Source organism: Natrix helvetica (assembly GCF_964273705.1).
Source record: "Natrix helvetica genome assembly, chromosome: 2".
NCBI lineage: Eukaryota > Metazoa > Chordata > Lepidosauria > Squamata > Natricidae > Natrix > Natrix helvetica.
This window is the reverse complement of record NC_138552.1, coordinates 107,393,753-107,406,868: the sequence shown is the minus strand read 5'-3', so window position 1 is coordinate 107,406,868 and position 13,116 is coordinate 107,393,753. Positions and strand designations below refer to the sequence as shown.

The 13,116-nt window shown below is 37.1% G+C and overlaps 1 protein-coding gene across 2 annotated transcripts in view; it reads right to left on the bottom strand.

Annotated features, from left to right (window-relative positions):
* Positions 1-3,724: 3,724 nt before the first annotated feature.
* Positions 3,725-13,116, bottom strand: part of MFHAS1 (multifunctional ROCO family signaling regulator 1) — a 30,420-nt gene continuing 21,028 nt past the window's right edge. Inside the window, exons 3-4 of one of the 2 annotated variants that reach the window (XM_081944594.1) lie at positions 7,003-12,107; positions 3,725-4,508 (exon numbers count right to left, since the gene is read on the bottom strand). The gene's annotated coding sequence lies outside the window, so the exon portion shown is untranslated. Of the gene's footprint in view, positions 12,108-13,116 lie in introns of both variants that reach the window. The other variant, XM_081944593.1, reaches the window with a different exon arrangement.

The following is a 13,116-nucleotide window of genomic DNA, read 5'->3' as shown; positions in this document are numbered from 1 at the left end:
GCTTTTTAATGGCTTTGATGATTTCCCTTTGCTTTCCCAGGTGGCTTATCACCTCCTCATTTTGATTTTGTCAAGATAAATGTTAGGTTTAATTTCTTCTTCCAGGAGTAGCCAGGGCCATGTGCTTTCTCCAAGATGTGTATAGAAACTGTGCTAATACTTTACCTCCGTGTGTTTTTAATCTTTTACCGTAACATATAAACAGGTGTTTAGAAGAGATGAAGAATGTTGTTTTAATTTTTTTAGATAGAAGATAAAATGATGCAAAGCTTATTTGAGGTCAATATCTCAAAATTTCCAAAACTGAAGTATATTGTCAAAAGATGCACACCAAATTAATTATTTTGAGGTTAATAAACAGTCATACATTACTCATTTTTAAGATGATGCTTATTGTCAATTTTTTGGTCTGATTTTTTAAAAAGGTATTTTATTTTTCTTGTAAAAAATACCTGTACCATAAAATGAGATGACTAAATTATAGAGAATTATAATTTAGTCCCAATGCCCTCAAATGAACCACCCCTCAATTATTTTATACTCTTTATGCCTGCCCTCCAGGGGCTAATCCTAAAGATGGTTGAAGAAAAATGGATATTTTGAGGAATTAAAAGAAAAGCCCACATTTATTTTGGCAGCATTGTGATATATAACCAGGAAACAGTTTTTCCTGTCAGAAATGGATACCAGGGCAATTTTCCAACAATTTTCAAAGAAATGGCCTCCACATGGCAGCATTTCATGTTCTTCTCGGAACAATTGGCAGAACTCAGCTATTGATGCAATGATAACAGAATCCTATTGAGACACTTGGTCAGCCAAAGTTCTCCTCTTGTCTGCACCATTCTATATCAAACATCTTACAGAGCCAAGTCAAACTTGGGCCTTACAACAGAATGATGCTGAACCAGAAAGTAGATAAGGACCAAAGTCCACTGGCGGGGGAACCACCTTGAAACTCTAGTAAATATTAACTTTCACAAGTGACACAAACTTCATTTTGGCTTTCAATATGAGGACTAAACCTGGCCAGTCTGGAAGTAGAATCTGAGACCAGACAGGACTGTTTTCAAAAAATAGTGCAGTGCCCTTCAGATCCAAGGGCAAGAAATGAGCTCAAGAAGTCCATTACGCTGTAACACTGGAAGAAAAAGATGAAAGATTTAAAGCACTGCTATAAATAAAGAGCTGGATTGATTGGCTGGTTTTTTTTTCAGTAGCTGATTTTCATTATTTATTTATTGACTTGCTTGTTTATTGCCTACTTCCAAGTTCTCAGGACATCTTGTATCTGCAGTGAGAACAGATCAACTGAAATGTGCCCTTCGCTGTTGGTTGTTAGCTCAAGTTTGAGTTTCTAAAGAAACCTTGATTGTTGAGCCCTGGATGAAGCCCAGCAAGCCAGAAGGAAGCTTAAATAAACAGAGTTCCTCCTCAGAATTGCATCAAAAATGAGATTAGAATCTACCAGAAAAAAATTATGTGTTAAAGCCCAAAGCTACTATTGACCAGCATGTTTTGGCAATTCAATATTGACTGACCAAATTTTACAGGATCTTGTGTAAGGTAAACAATAGATTTCAAAAGCACAAACTAATTTAAGTTATGCTTCTAATTCCTCAGTTTTCAGAAATATGATCTGTGGAAATATTCCACCTAATTTACCCTACACGAAAATTGTTCAAAAGATCCAACAAACAGAACTACATTTAGTCCTGCAGGCAAGCTTCATATAGTTATCAAATATATTACATCTTTCACCTGTACACACAAACTGGCTTTAAACTTCATTCATGATATTAGACATAATACAACATTTGCTAATGCATTCAACCCTTTTTCAATCTCTTTCCAAATGAGGTGTATTCGTCTTCAGCCTTAACATAAAACTGAAGAGTTTTGTAAAGAAATTTATCTCAATATTTGGACTTATGTTTTTAAATAGAATTTTTGCATGGGATATTAGTTATAAAAGCAAATCCTACAAAAAGTAATATTTCTTTTCAGCAATGGGACAGCAGAAGGCTTCTTCTGTTTTTGTGCTTCAAACATTTTAATAAATATTATAAGCTTATAGCTTGTAGTTCAAGCTGATAATGTACTATTCTTGCAAAATATTAACATATGCCTGATCTGGCAGGTGTGATACATAAGCACATTCCATTTAATTGAGCTATGTAAATATAAGATAATATTGTAAACAGTAATTGAACAGCAATAGTGTTATACAGATTAATGTTTAAAGTGGGCCCCAATTTTATTTATTTGAATATATTAGCCACCCAATTCCAATCCTATTTGAAGAACAATTTAGTGTTTCACAATACATGCACAAGTCACCTGTCAACCTGCATCTTTGCTTGCTTGCCAGCTTGCTGCCAGCTGCCATTGAAAGGAGGGGGTGATGGGCACTTGGAGGAGGGAAGCTTGTAGGAAGCCATGGTGGAAATTTTTCATGAAGCTTTGCAGACGCCAGCTTGGATTTATCACCTTTGAGGCCAATTCTTCTAGCTTTGGTATCCAGAAGGCAGCAACAGTGCACCTGAATCAGAGACTTTCCCAAAACATCTTCTGGCCGATGACTGAAATCTGGTTGCCTAGCTACAGGGCAGGGTGGTGGTGGTCCTAGGTTTTATTTCAATTTGCTTCTTCATATGTTTTTGCTTGAGATCTTGCCTGACTTTTGCTGTATTCAGTTCTTTCTTACCAAAAGTACCTTTTCTCTAAATCTATGAATCCAAGGGTTTTTCTTTCCTAGGGATTGAACGGAGGCAGCACTGACATCACCATTTAGAAGATGACAGAACTTTACCAATCTTAACAGTTTCTAGGCAATGAAAAAAAGTTTATGGAACTCTTAATTTTACAATACTGAACCTAAATAGCCCAGTTTTTATGGTCTCTTCCAATAAAAAGTTGAATTACCCTTTTTGAGACCTGAAGTCTTGATGGTGATTGGTTTTCAAGCTAGCCATTATTACTCCTCAGTCCTTTTTCCCTAGCAGTTTTAATATTGTTTTCAATTCCCTGTTTATTTCATTGGTACTAACTATATGAATGCGCCACAAACTAATTGCTGACATACATTGCTTTGTCTCCATACACAGTGTTGTTATACTGTTGTTCAAATCTACAGTTGTTTCTTTCAATTACTTTTTTTGACCTTGTGCGGAGATAAGGGTTTGTTTAGATGGGTTGTACTATGAAATTGAACAATGAAGCATGTCCATGCATTCTATATGGGACAAATATTGAAAGAGTGAAGTCAGACAACATGGAGGGCTTTTTTGGTTTGGTTTGATAATACTAGAACCCAGCAATTGTCTAGCACAGTGGCCATGCTAAACCCAATTTCACCTTAATTCTGTGACTGTATAGATAACTAGAAGCCCATAAAAATGAATAATACTTTAAAAGAGGCAAATACTGTATGAACAGTACTGAATTTTAGCAATGATCCTTCTTTCACAAAACAGAAACAAGAGCCCCCAATATTGATTGTTGTCAGTGCTGCAGTGGCAACTTTTATACTGCACACTGAATATAATCCTTAAGAAGCTTTTCAGCTGTTGGCATGCTTTTTGCTCAGGAACAATCCTGGGAATCAAAGTGATGAATAGTTCATTTTACCTGTATGTTTAATATATTACTTTATATCCATTTCAGTTTTGAATTTCTTAATTTGTATGTTCCTGGGAAAGTATTGCTTCAGAAGAGAAAATGCTTTCCAATTTTAATTTTATGTTCCTTTTCAAAGCATACCACAGTCACAGGAATTTAGTATCTTCCTTTGTGGAAAGTAAAAAAGGGAAACAAATCTTCACATACAACTAGCAAGTCATAAATATCCCCCAATCCACACTGTCATAAACACAGTCCATCTGAATAGCAAGACAATTTATGTCCCCCAAATATTGGGAGGCATACTGAACTAAGCTAAGGTGTCCCTGTTTATAAAAGCAACTCTAACCATAGTTACCTTAAGAAAATACAAACGAGGTCAGATGAACACAGGATGGCTTTTATAAACTTTTTTAAAAAAAAAAACTCAGTTAAGATAGCTTTGCAGATTTCCAGATCAGTGACTATCCAGAGAGCACAAAGACTGAGCTGTTTTCAGGAAAATGTTTCTCCCAAAGTTGGATAGAGTGGTATTTCAACTACTTTCAATTTATTTGATTTTTATCCTACTTTTATTACTTTGTTAAATAATTCAAGGCAGCAAACATACATTGATACTCCTTCCTTCTCCTGTGTTCCTCACAACAGCCCTGTGAGGTGGGTTTTAATGAGACAGTGTGAATGGCCCAAAGACCCTCTCCTCCTGGCTTTCATTTATTTTATTTGCAGGATATTATATTTCTTTTCTTATGTTTAGGATTAGGCAAAGTCCTTAAGAAAGTAGTCTGACTCACTTGGTCTTAGTTGGGAGATGGAGGTAAGCTTACCAGCTCATTTCCAATTCTGAAGCATTCTTCAAGAAATCTGGAACGTTAGCCTCCCATTATCTAGAACAAGAAAAATGCCTAGCAAATCTATAATCGTGTAGGAAATTGGACCAATAATTGAATGAACCTGGGGGTGTAAAGGCGCTGAAAATTCCTTTAAAACTGTAGGTATTAAAGCTCATAAATCTAAAGGAGCGATAAACATTATGACATGAAGCATACACTTCATACAAATCAGAGTAGAAAATTTCAAGTATGTAGACTGAAGCAATAGATTTTTAAGTTTTCTTTGTCACCATTTGCCAGTATGATTTGATTGCCCACCCGGCCATCCTTGTCTGTCTTCAGTCCCTCTGGAACAAAATGCTAACATACGTATGTAATCCCCATAGCACTAGGGCTAATATGGGACTGGAAAATACTGCTTGCAATAACTCAAAAGAAGAAAATACAATATCGAACATTGAATTTTATTTGGAAGGCCTTCTTTCTACAATGAATGAAGAGTATTCCTAGCTAGCATTTCCCCTACTCACTTTAGTAGGCAGGGCAGGGTTTTATTCATGCCTGGGAAGTAAGAGAGAAAAAAAATCCCTCTGGAGTTCACAATGTGCTGTGATGTTGAAAATGTCCATCACACTCCCATCCCCACCATGACTGATAGTAGTATGAAGGGAAGGGTGATGCTCTGGAAGCACTGTACCAAACACTCCAATTGGAGGAATCTTCAGTGGGATGGATTAATAGTATATATAATAAATACAAGTAGTCCTCGACTTATGACTTACATAGTTAAGTGACTTGTGCTCCACTTTACAACTTTTGCCAGGCTTGTTAAATGAATCACTGTAGTTATTAAGTGAATCATGTGCTCATTAAATGACGTTACTTGTCAGAAGTGGCGGGGAAGGTTGCAAATGGTGACCAAATGACCCTAGGATAATGGAACCAACATAAATACATTTACCAAGTTACCAAGTGCCTGAATTTTGATTGTGCGAACTTCGGGATGCTGCAACAGTTGTAAGTATGGGAACTGGTCCTAAGTCACTTTTTTTTCAGTGCCATTCAAATAGACAGTAAATGAATGGTTGCAAGTCGAAGACTACCTGTATGTCTCCTAGAAGTCCATGGACACAACCAGTCTCCTTGTTGGAGACATTGTAGAATCAACTTTAATGCTCCAATGTGGGAGCAGTATAGTACATCCCATAATCCAGGAACTCTTTCCCCATTCTTTTTGGATTCTATACATATTTAATAGTATCCTCACAACCTTTTCTAACCAGCTCTGCGGCTTAAATAGAAAGATGATGATTGATAACCTGAAGCATTGAAGATGCTTCTCTGTGAATGTTTATGTGAAATGCCCAAGCATTCATGGTTACTGATCTCCCAACACTGGATCTTCTTGTTAAAGACTGGTGATAATCACAGTAGTAATCCCCTTTATATAAAGTGTGGGGAACATCTTAATTCATGTGCTTAGTCGGCACTGCAGTCATGGATGAAGTCTTGGCCAACTGATATTTTCATATATTTGTACTAGACAAGCCATTCAGACCAGGGAATTGGCATGCAAGTGAATACAAAGGTTGCTGAGATCTATTTAATATAAGTTCACTTTGTGGGTAATCAGGATATTTTCTATGTTACTGTTTCCTTTTTTATTATTGTTCCCCAAGTAAGGAACATAGTGATGGCATCTGTCAGTGGCATTTTGAAGCTTGCAAAATGGGGTGTAGAGATATGTCACAGTGCTCAACTATGAAGGGTTGATCTTTTTTGTCAATCAATAAACTTTCGTGACCCTGATAAAAGATGATCATGGCAGATCTAAGGGAAAGGATTATCTGACCTTGGAATCATCTAGGGCCGTGATGATGAAACTATGGCACACGTGCCAGAGGTAGCACACACAACCCTCTCTGTGGGCACGCATGCTGTCGCCAGCTGCTCTTCTGGTTTCCAGTGCCGGCCACTTGGACTTCAGATTTTCAGCACTCCAACACGCACAAAGATCAGCTGGCCAGCGCGCATGCGCACACTGGAAACCCAAAGACCAGGTGGCCGGCCTGCACATGCTCACCGGCTAGCTAGTCTTCGGGTTTCCGGTGCTCCGGCATGCGTGCACACGTTCCAGTTTGGGCACTTGGTGCTGAAAAGGTTCGCCATCTAGGGATTGGTTGACTGTTTTGTCAGAGTAAAAGAGAGAAAAAATGGGGTAAGGGTTTTGTAAAGGAGAGGGGGTTTAGCAAGCAGCAGGAAATCTTCATCTTAAAATAGCTTCCCATTTCCTCTGAAAGTATACCATGAATCTTTCATTTAAAAGTTCTCCACACTGGAAGTGGGAGATTAATTCTCTGAGGGTGACAGCTCCCCTCGGATCTCTGCATCCAAATTAGCACTGTGAAACAAGCATACTCTTGCCTAGACATTTGGGATCCTGATGAAGCATGTGGATATTAGTTTGGTGTGCACTTCAAGTAGCCTTTAGTTAACAATCAGCTGAGGGCTCTGTTTACAACCTCTGTTTACAAATACCATTTTCTACCTTTTCCTTTCCAAGATTGCAGATCCCATCAGTATAGCTTTGAGAAATAGCTTCTTGGAGAAACAGCCTTGAAGTCCTGGAAAGCAGAGAGCATGCGGATAAGCAAGCTGAGGAGACCACTTGCAAAGGGTGAAAATCTGATCCACATATCACTGGCAGAGCCAGAAATAGCAGCTTTCCTTCCCAGGAACATCACCTTTGATCCAAGGATCCCTTTGTCCACTTCCAAAATTAATGATCCTATCATCTCAAAGCTGTGCAACTAATACCTGCTATTTGTGTCACAGCCAAATCATGAAGTAAACATGCAGGTGAAGCTGCTTGAGTGATTGTGCATCTTGGAGAAAGCACTTATCCAGGGGTAGAGCTCAAGAACTGGTTGCCCTATTTGTCAGAATGCTCTCCAGAAGCATTTATGGAAATTGTAAGACTACCTGCAATAGCAGAAGATAAAAGAAGAAGAAAAAGCTGTTTTTTGCTGTACATCTCATTTCACAAAGTTGCTCTCCTTTTCTTTAAGGAGTTGCAAAGAAAAACTACCTCCTCTTGACAAAGCAAGTGAAACAAGTCAAAACTATGGATACTCTCTTCCACTGCAAGAAAAATACATTATTTCTAGTCACTTAGGCAATTATAAAATTGCAACTAATAGTAAATATTGTTACTGGAGGAATAAAGGAATAAGAAAGAATTAAGCAAAGGTAAAAAAACACCCTAGTAATATTGAAAATTGTTTTTACATAAAATGAGAACTGGAAACCCATTCTAAAAGCAAACTGAAGGTCTGAGAAAAGGAATAGGAATACAAATAAATTGATAGACGACTGAGAGGTTTGTAAAAAATAATCAGTTAATTATTCACAAGAAGCATTGCCATATACAGCACTGAAAAATATTGGTTGATTGCAGCTACAGAAAGACATGGATCAGCCCGTTTTATTTCTTCCTGTCCAAAGAGCTGTGGTTGAGATGACCAATTTCAAGGTCTCTGGTTTGAAGATGGACCCGTTCATTCCTGAATGCAGGATGCCTTATCCCCACCTAGCTATGATGGGAATTATACCCCTAAATCTCTCTTTGCTTGAGAAAGATTTTTTGACTCAAGCTACTTTAAAAAACCCACTCCAAGTCGCCCTATTTTGATCTGGGTCTGGGGTGATGCCAAGGCAAAGACCAACTCTATTATTTAGTTTTGTTACTCACCTTGAAGATTTAAGATGGGGCATACAATGATTAAATAAATGAAAGCTCTTTTATATATTCACTCGCCTTCTGCTATTGCCTACAATTCTCCTTTTTTGCTCATTTCATTATTTGACTAAGTTATTGTTTCTCGACCGTGGCAACTTTATGATGGGTGGACCCCAACTCCCAGAAGGCTGGGAAACTCTGGACTTAGTAGTTCTTCAGTATACTGTAGTGTTTTCAACTTTTAAAAGACAATATGTTACGCCTACCTCTGGCCTGATGGTTTTCTAGAGAGATGCCATGCTAATCTTAACCATCAGCCAGCAGATGGTAGACAGGTATCATAACAGAAGAAAGGGAAAGAGTCTCAGATGCCAGTACAAAATCTCCCCCTTTTTACTCTATTCAGTGTTAAAAGAGCCATTTCCATCTTGGCATTCTGCAAATGTTTAGATAGTGGCTACAAATTAGTAAGAAATCCCCCCCCCCCGCCCGCAATCAATCCAGGTGGATTATCAATTGGTAAGGGGTAACTGAAACAAACTGGATGGTCTAGCACATAAATGAATGTGACAATTATATTTCCTTTCAGATAATCCTCAAACAACATCAGAATAAGAATCAGGCCAAACTTTTCAGGGGTTGGTGGGGGAGGAAGGTAAAATAAGTAGGACAGTTTTAGAGTCTTAAGATACTTGCAGCCTGTGATCTTCTGCCCTGAATTCAAACCTCCTTTCAAAAACCAACAATCAGTGTCCAATATTCTTATTCTCTCAATATGCATATTATTTCAATATAGTAGTTGCGATAATGAGCAGGGGCAATACATCAGTTTGATGATGGGACAGTAGAAAGAAAAGCTGAGTAGCTTTTTCTCCTTGCTTAAATAAGTTTTATCTTGTTTGCCAGATACATACTGTATATCTAGGTTAAAGTAAGCAAATGTCAAAGTGTATTCATATATATCTTGAAGTGATTTTTTGCTTACAGTTAAAAATACTGAGAACTTCCATGCCTATTGTTTATAAACATGGACTCTGTCCTACTAATCAAAATTGTCAAACAGGCAGCTACAGTTCTGATGATTTGTTAGTGCTTATTTATTTACTAACTAGAATGGACTTGCAACTTTTTAAAGCTGGATATGCAGTATGAAGAATAATTGTATTCTTCATGTATGCCCCAAACCCAGCGTATTCATTATGTGGATATTTATAAAACCAATGGACAAATTTAACTGTTGGAAAAACAAACATATCCAATCATTTGAGGAAAACAAATCAAGTTAAACATTTGGGCCTGCCAATTAAATGGCACCAATTTCAGTGTGGCCAAAAATTAGCAATTTAATCTCTTGTTTCAACTGACAAGCCTTCTCTAACATCAATTCACCTCTATGATTGATTTTTTGTATTACTGAAACAGATCAACTTTTTTCATAAATACATCTAGGTCGGAATTTTTTTGGCTATTTCTTAAATCTTTTATTGGAAAATCAACCTGATATTCATTTGATTTCTGGAACGAGGGAATGAATATTACTCTGGATGACCTCTTACTTCTGTTTCAGTTTTGTAATTGCTTTTTTAGGATGCTTCCAACTAAACCTCCTCATTAGTGCATCACTATAATCCTAAATAACAATTTGTGAACAAGTATGCAGAGGGAGAAATCTATTCGGCTCTTTTCAAATTTATTTTGCTTCTGTGATGGTGCTAGTGAGTATGACTCCAGGTAAATGGGAGGGGAGAATAATGTTAATTGTTTCTTATTTTAAACTCAGTCCAGCAGTCTACTTGCTGCTGGCAAAATGAATTCTAAAATTAAATAAAAATGAAAGGAAGCAGATAGTATGTGCAAATTAGGCTGGATGCTATTTCAGTGACTGGCATTTCCTGGATTTTCACACAGCTCAGCAACATTTTAAGAGCTGAGCTAATATTAAGGCTAATTCAAGCAGGCTTCTAAAAAAATTGACCATGGACAGATGGATGTTCTAAACAAAGGAAAAGAGCCAAATGAGCAAAAGAAAGAATGTCTCCTTCATTGCCAGTCCTTTTGCAGGAAATGCCAGACCAAATCCAAGAAACTGAAAAAAGTAAAAAGTGGGAGGGAGGGAGGGAAAGGAGGAACATTTCCAAAAAGCGTTGCTCACAACAAATGGGCCTATCCTGAAAGGGACTTAAGGAGCTTTTAGAATTTATAATCCATACAAAGCTAATCCCAGATTCTGCAATGTTATAATTCTGGTATACTAGACTTTACTCTGCTTTTGCTGCCATCCCACATTGAGGATGGGAAGTAGGTAGAATCGGATTTCAAATTAACTTCCAACCAATCTAAAAGGAATTGCAACACTAGCAGAAAGAAACTGAAATGAAGACAAGAAGTAATAAATCTGGGAAAAGTAGACGTACAAATTAAAGATATCTGAATAAATAATAGTATCTTGTGGCATGCTAATATTCTTCAGAACAAGTTAAGAAAGATGAAGGAAATATTGTGCCATCAGGCAAATCTTTTGTTTCAAAGTACTAATTTCTACCCAGCAGAACAGGACAAGACCCATGACTGTACAGTAGAATTTTTCATTGGTTGACAACAGGGGAAAGTTCAGATGAAAATCAGTGACATGGAAGGAGTTCACCTACTTTTCATTTCTAAGTTACCATACTTTAAAAGTACATGACAAGTAAGAAGAGGTTTGGAGGACTATACATGAAGGTACGAGGTTTGCCTTCACAAGTAGCTACCTTGCACATTCAGGCTTCAAACTTCTCCATTTTGCTAAACTATCTATGTAGGGAGCAAGCCTGTTTATGGCAAAATAGTGAGATGTTTTTATAAACTGAAAAAAAAAAGTGCATTCTCTCTTTTCCCAGTTCTTCCTTTTTAGGCTGTTTCTCTGAAAGCAACAGGAACAATTTTGCAGTTGTTTACCTTTTGCAAATTTATTTGCATGGCTACATTAGGTTATTTGGCTGTAGTTATATGGAAAAAAAAACCCAGCTGTTTTGGTTCAGGCCAAAGGAACTCAGCTAGTAGTGCTTAACTAAGGCTGGGGGGGACTCCAAAATCTGACTTGAACTCCCTGATAACAATTTATCCAAGACATTTTTCTTTCAGTGAAAATTCCATGATGTATTGAATTTATATAAGGATCACTTGAGACCATTTATATCATCATGATGACTGTACTTGAAAAGGAAGATTGTTGGTATTTAATAAATTTGGCTCCATTAAATTTATATAATTCTGCCCAAGATTATCTCTGTGATACCTCAGACAATAACTGAGGAACAGGTGTACATGTGTACATATTTAATTTTCCTATATCTCTTGCTGCACTGCTTGCTATCCTTGTGCACAAAGAACAGCTATGATTTAATAGATGGCATAATTGGGGTGAAACACACAGGAGAACTAAAAAGAGATCCCACAGACATAATAGAACTGCCCAAGCACCATTCTGGCAGGCAGTCTTGGCTTCTAAAGATATGGAAGAAGTGAATAGATGCTAGACGTCTTGCCTGCTGGAGAGGCCAACTGAAGCTGCCAGTGATAAATTCAACACCTACCTGCACAGAAACCACCAAAGTTAACAACAATTCCTTTTCATTAGATATTTCTTCAGGTACATCTAATGGTACATACATTGAGAAAAAGCTTACATCCGTGAGTCCAAACAAGTGCAAAACACAGGTCAATAGTGTTCTCAGCGAACAATGGTCTTGGTTCTTGTGAAAGCCTTCATACTGCAGGGTAATCAGATTCAACAGTAGATCAGGATGATGATGCTTCCTGTTTCTTCTGAACATATCAGTCCAACCCCAATCGGTGAAAAGGATCAATTCATGTAGATTGCAGATTTGTGTCCACCCCAATGCACAGCCTTCAGCACACCTGCTCTCATTAATCTGTATGTTAGAAAAAGGCAGAGCTGAAGTATCAAAGTTTGCAATGTTTATGGTTCCAAATAAATATATATAAATATATAAATATAAATATATATATATATATATAATAGCTTGAATAGCTTGAATATATATATATAGTGGCTTAGTGGCTAAAACTCCTGCCTAAGATATATACAGCCCGGGTTCAAATCCCAGTAAGGGTATGGCTAGCTGATGAGAGCTAATTAGCTCGAAATAGATCTATACTAGTCTCCCTTTATTTATTTATCAGTACAAATATAACATATATATAATATATATATTAGCTTGAAATAGATCTATACTAGTCTCCCTTTATTTATTTATCAGTACAAATATAACATATATATAATATATATATTAGCTTGAAATAGATCTATACTAGTCTCCCTTTATTTATTTATCAGTACAAATATAACATATATATAATATATATATTAGCTTGAAATAGATCTATACTAGTCTCCCTTTATTTATTTATCAGCACAAATACAACACAAATATAAAAAGGCAACATTGAAAATATGGTTTTCTGCCTGGATGGTCTCCTGCAGTGAGCCGATAGACAGAAAGGGGGAGTAGTGAGCTCCCTCCCATATTTGGGCATACCAGGGGTTGTAACACAAATACATACCTATTTCCCTGGCTCAGCTGATAAGCAGGAGAGGCTGTGGCTTAGTGGCTAATACATCTGCCTAATATGTAATACAGCCCAGGTTCAAATCCCAGTAAGGGTATGGCTAGCCATTCTCTGTACAAAGCTATTATGGTTGATCTGCTTTCTGTGATCCTTAGTGAAGCTAATCCAAAAGAATAATAGAAGGGAGTTGTGGTTCAGTATTACTCCTATGATCATAAAATCAGTCAGAACTAAATAGCTATTATGATTTTTTTTTAAATATAGCCTCTTTCTAAAAGAAAGATGACCCTGAATTTAAAACATTGTCCTTCCTCCATTCAAAGGGGATTTTATATACTGAAACCAATTTAT